Source organism: Pelophylax lessonae (genome assembly GCF_965119305.1).
Source record: "Pelophylax lessonae genome assembly, chromosome: 2".
NCBI classification, from domain to species: domain Eukaryota; kingdom Metazoa; phylum Chordata; class Amphibia; order Anura; family Ranidae; genus Pelophylax; species Pelophylax lessonae.
Window position 1 is genome coordinate 136,319,825 of NC_138769.1, and position 6,276 is coordinate 136,326,100.

Consider the following 6,276-nt stretch of genomic DNA (forward strand, 5'->3'; position numbering starts at 1 on the left):
TTGTGGATCTGGTCCACCCCTTGCACGGTCTCTAGTCAGCCCTCCTATATATACAGGACCGGTCTCTGCCTCATTGAAATTAAGAATTGTGTAGTAGCTCAGCTTCCAGAATGTTCTATGACCATCTGCCTTGCCTCGAGAACTAGTTCCATACGTATCTTTAGCCACATATGTCGTATTTTGTGCCTCTTTTCCTTTTCTCTCCCCTCCCCTCCAGTCATTCCTCCCTGTCCCCCCCCCCCTACCTTTCATACCTACCCCCTACACACCTCTTCCCCTCCGACCTCCTCCTACCACCACCCCCCCCACCCCACCTTATTGGGGCAAATCTATTGTTACTACTTGTATGATCGCCTTTTTGGCTTTGCCTGTTACTTTGACCGAGTATTATTTGTTGACTTTTGCATTGCAGCCTATTTAATGTCTGTATCACTTGTTGAAAATTTTCAATAAATTTTGTTTAAAAAAAAAAAAAAAGACATGTCATCATAGACCTGTTCCAGTTGTGCACACATGAGGCACACTGTACACCAAACAACCACTAATCCCAGTTAGAGGACAACTCGCAACTACTGAGTCCAACTGCTTGATTTATCTTTTGTATCAGGGGCGTAACTACAGGGGTTGCAATTGTAACCGGGCCCCATGCTCCAGGGGGCCTGTGCGGCTCCCCTGTACACCTGAATAGGAGGGGCGGCAGGGGCAGCATGTAGAGAAATCACTGTCCTCCTTTTTCCTCCTGTAACTGCAGGAGGAAAATGGAGGAGATTGGTTCCTCTGTATGCTGCCCCCGCCATTCCTCCTATCCAGTTCCCTGGTCCCCCCCCCCCCCCCCCACTGTGCTCCCTTCCCTCTCCTGCCGGCTCCTGCAGGGGATGTGTCACAATAGAGAACCAGGAAGGGGTCGGTAAATATGTAATTTACCAGCTCCTTCCTTTTCTGAATGGAGTCATAATGAATGACATTGTAAAAAAATAAAATAAGATGATATAAAATAATACAATTAAAATACCAAAAAATAAAAACTACTAACACCAGTGGGTGAACTACCAGGATCGCAAAGGTCACACTTGCGACGGGCCCTGGCATTCCACCACCGTGGAGAGGCCCCTATATGGCTGGAAGGGGCCCACTGCAGAACTTGTGAAAGGTTCCTGCTGTGGGACTGTAATAAAGGTCCCCGCAATGAGAGTAAAGGGCCCCAGGATCAGTGGGAGGAGCCCCAGCCTTGAAGGTAAGGGCCCCGGCCAGGGGGCCCTTCATGGTTTCTTGTATCGGGGCCCTGAAGGTTCTAGTTACGCCTCTGTTTTGTATATAAGGCTCTTTCGTCTTAAAATTGTACAAATTAGATTGGAAGCTCTAAGGGTCAGTGCTCATACCAACAATGTATTCATACCATACTGTAAAGCACTATGGAATCAGGGCTGGTGCCAGGATTTTTGTGTACATAGGCGAAGGTGCATTCTTCCACCACCCGGACCCCAGACAGCAGCTCTGTCAGGAGGATGGGAACCTGTCTGAATGAGCCCCTTCATCAGAACCCACAGAATTCCCCTTTATAATGTAATGGGAAACTCTGAAGAAAAGGGGCTCTGGGCACCCTGTTTTAAGGGGGAACACTAGCATCTTTGATTAAAAGGGGTTCCTCTTTGCACCAGAGTTTGGAGAGTTCACCTTACAATATATCAGTGTCCCGAATACATCAACACCAAAATATTTTGCTATATAAAAATAAGGTGCGCTGTTCCTTTAAAATTATTTCCAATGCTACCAAAGTGTTTTCAAATTTCAAAAAAATTGCAGTAATACAAAATATCTTACATAAGCAAACAGAGCCAAAGAAAAAACATCCATCTTATAAGTATGAACCACAATTAAAAAGTGCAATATGATTATCAAGAATAATATATGTGCAAAGTGCTAGTGCAATAAATAGTATGCATTAAACATACATTTCATCTAAAAAATCCAATAAAATTGTGCTGTGATAAACTTGTGCAGATCCACTGCAAGCTGTTTTCACAGACTTCAGTGTAACATCACCAAGGCAAGTCACAAATCCAAAGCTTACCAAAAAATGTGACTTCATAAACTTTTGAGGTCATATGTGCTTGTCATCTGCCGGATATTTGCAGCCACTTCACTCAAAAAGCAACAATGCAGGCATGATGGCTTTCTCCCAAAAGTGGCCTTTCACCACTCCATCCAGTCCAGGGCCAACCACAGGAAACAATAAAGCACTCTATAGTGCATTAGCAGGACAAACTGTGCTGCTTTATGAAAGCTATGTACTTACAGCAAACTTTACAAGGGTAAAGAGACAAATTGTTTAATTGTCTTGGTAATGCATTATAGCGTGCTTTATTCTTTGCATATACAGCGTTTCCTGTGGTTGGTACTGGACTGGATATAGTGGTGAAAGGCCGCTTTTGGGAGAAAGCCATTATACCTGCATTGTTGCTTTTTGAGTGAAGTGGGTGCAAATATCCAGCAGGTGACAAGCACACATGACCTCATGATTTTAAGAGGACACAATTTTTGGTAAGCAGATGGTGTGTGCTTTGTCTTGGTGATGTTACACTGAAGTTGGTGCAAATAGCATGCATTGGATCTGCACAAGTTTATCATGACACAATTTCATTGGACTTTTTGTATGAAACGTATTTACTGCACTAGCACTTTGGAATGTACATATATTAATTATTCTCTGTGTATCGATCACATTGCACTTTTAAAGCGGAGTTCCAGCCATTTACTCACCTGTCCAACGGTCCAGCGATGCGGCCGCTCGAAGCCTTGATCCTCTCCCTCGGCGCCGGCATCACTGCTGTGGGCACCCGGCTGTTACAGTTTGCGGCTTCACAGCCGGGTACCCACTGCGCATGCGCGAGTCACGCTGCGCGCCGTGATTGGCACGGCAATCTTCTGGGACCTCTGACATGTCCCAGAAGATTGCAGGGAGGGAGGGGGAGAGGAGAACTTCCGCTCAGGGCGCCGCGGCGCTCCGAGCGGAAGTGGGAGCGGGTACCTGTCAAAACTAGGTACCCGCTCCCCCCACAAAAAAATGACATGCCAAATGTGGCATGTCGGGGGGGGGGTCAGGACTCCCTAAAGCGGAAGTTCCACTTTTGGGTGGAACTCCGCTTTAAATGAGCAGTCTAATTGGATCCACCTGTCTGTTTTTCAGGTGGACCCAATTAGACCCTCTATTCTCTTGGAGCAGCGGGTGTAATCGCCAATCTAATCTGCTCTACTAAAAACAATCGGAAGAGGATCTGTTTCCCTCCATCTGGGTGAATTGGATCAGATTGTAGGTTGGTGTAAACGGTGAGCAAAGTCTGTTTACACCTGACTGCCCATAGAGCAAGGTGGGCTCTGTCCCACTGTGCCCAGCGGGGATCTGCTCACAGATCCCCACTGAGCAAAGCAGAGCCCCCACTGCCCCCATTACTCTTTCTCCCTTGTTCTATCTCTCCTTATCTGTCCTCTATTCCCCATGTGTTCACCCTACAGAGGGTCCCCATCAGTGGCGGCTGGTGCTCAACATTTTTGGGGGGGCGCAAAAAGAAAAATGTAATAGGTATTGCTTCGCGCCAAAAAAACGCAGTAAAAAATTGCGTGACTTTGAAGTCATGGTACAGGAGATGGTATATGGCCCCTTTCAATGCAGAGACCAGCGTGCGTGCCCTCTTCAATGCAATGAACACTGTGCTGTGCCCCCTTCAATGCAATGAACACTGTGCTGTGCCCCCTTCAATGCAATGAACACTGTGCTGTGACCCCTTCAATGCAATGAACACTGTGCTGTGCCCCCTTCAATGCAATAAACACTGTGCTGTGACCCCTTCAATGCAATAAAAACTGTGCTGTGCCCCCTTCAATGCAATAAACACTGTGCTGTGCCCCCTTCAATGCAATGAACACTGTGCTGTGCCCCCTTCAATGCAATGAACACTGTGCTGTGCCCCCTTCAATGCAATAAACACTGTGCTGTGACCCCTTCAATGCAATAAAAACTGTGCTGTGCCCCCTTCAATGCAATAAACACTGTGCTGTGCCCCCTTCAATGCAATGAACACTGTGCTGTGCCCCCTTCAATGCAATGAACACTGTGCTGTGCCCCCTTCAATGCAATGAACACTGTGCTGTGACCCCTTCAATGCAATAAAAACTGTGCTGTGCCCCCTTCAATGCAATAAACACTGTGCTGTGCCCCCTTCAATGCAATGAACACGGTGCTGTGCCCCCTTCAATGCAATGAACACTGTGCTGTGCCCCCTTCAATGCAATGAACACAGTGCTGTGACCCCTTCAATGCAATAAACAATGTGCTGTGACCCCTTCAATGCAATAAAAACTGTGCTGTGCCCCCTTCAATGCAATAAACACTGTGCTGTGCCCCCTTCAATGCAATGAACACTGTGCTGTGCCCCCTTCAATGCAATGAACACTGTGCTGTGACCCCTTCAATGCAATAAACACTGTGCTGTGCCCCCTTCAATGCAATAAACACTGTGATGTGCCCCCTTCAATGCAATAAACACTGTGCTGTGCCCCCTTCAATGCAATGAACACTGTGCTGTGCCCCCTTCAATGCAATGAACACTGTGCTGTGCCCCCTTCAATGCAATAAACATTGTGCTGTGCCCCCTTCAATGCAATAAACACTGTGCTGTGCCCCCTTCAATGCAATGAACACTGTGCCGTGACCCCTTCAATGCAATAAACACTGTGCTGTGACCCCTTCAATGCAATAAACACTGTGCTGTGCCCCCTTCAATGCAATAAACACTGTGCTGTGCCCCCTTCAATGCAATGAACACTGTGCTGTGCCACCTTCAATGCAATGAACACTGTGCTGTGACCCCTTCAATGCAATAAAAACTGTGCTGTGACCCCTTCAATGCAATAAACAATGTGCTGTGACCCCTTCAATGCAATAAAAACTGTGCTGTGCCCCCTTCAATGCAATAAACACTGTGCTGTGCCCCCTTCAATGCAATGAACACTGTGCTGTGCCCCCTTCAATGCAATGAACACTGTGCTGTGACCCCTTCAATGCAATAAACACTGTGCTGTGACCCCTTCAATGCAATAAACACTGTGCTGTGACCCCTTCAATGCAATAAACACTGTGCTGTGCCCCCTTCAATGCAATAAACACTGTGCTGTGCCCCCTTCAATGCAATGAACACTGTGCTGTGCCCCCTTCAATGCAATGAACACTGTGCCGTGACCCCTTCAATGCAATAAACACTGTGCTGTGCCCCCTTCAATGCAATAAACACTGTGCTGTGCCCCCTTCAATGCAATAAACACTGTGCTGTGCCTCCTTCAATGCAATGAACACTGTGCTGTGCCCCCTTCAATGAAATGAACACTGTGCTGTGACCCCTTCAATGCAATAAACACTGTGCTGTGCCCCCTTCAATGCAATAAACACTGTGATGTGCCCCCTTCAATGCAATAAACACTGTGCTGTGCCCCCTTCAATGCAATGAACACTGTGCTGTGCCCCCTTCAATGCAATGAACACTGTGCTGTGCCCCCTTCAATGCAACAAACACTGTGCTGTGCCCCCTTCAATGCAATAAACACTGTGCTGTGACCCCTTCAATGCAATGAACACTGTGCTGTGACCCCTTCAATGCAATAAACACTGTGCTGTGCCCCCTTCAATGCAATGAACACTGTGCTGTGCCCCCTTCAATGCAATGAACACAGTGCTGTGACCCCTTCAATGCAATAAACACTGTGCTGTGACCCCTTCAATGCAATAAACACTGTGCTGTGTCCCCTTCAATGCAATAAACACTGTGCTGTGCCCCCTTCAATGCAATGAACACTGTGCTGTGCCCCCTTCAATGCAATGAACACTGTGCTGTGACCCCTTCAATGCAATAAACACTGTGCTGTGCCCCCTTCAATGCAATAAACACTGTGATGTGCCCCCTTCAATGCAATGAACACTGTGCTGTGCCCCCTTCAATGCAATGAACACTGTGCTGTGCCCCCTTCAATGCAATGAACACTGTGCTGTGACCCCTTCAATGCAATAAAAACTGTGCTGTGCCCCCTTCAATGCAATAAACACTGTGCTGTGCCCCCTTCAATGCAATGAACACGGTGCTGTGACCCCTTCAATGCAATGAACACTGTGCTGTGCCCCCTTCAATGCAATGAACACAGTGCTGTGACCCCTTCAATGCAATAAACAATGTGCTGTGACCCCTTCAATGCAATAAAAACTGTGCTGTGCCCCCTTCAATGCAATAA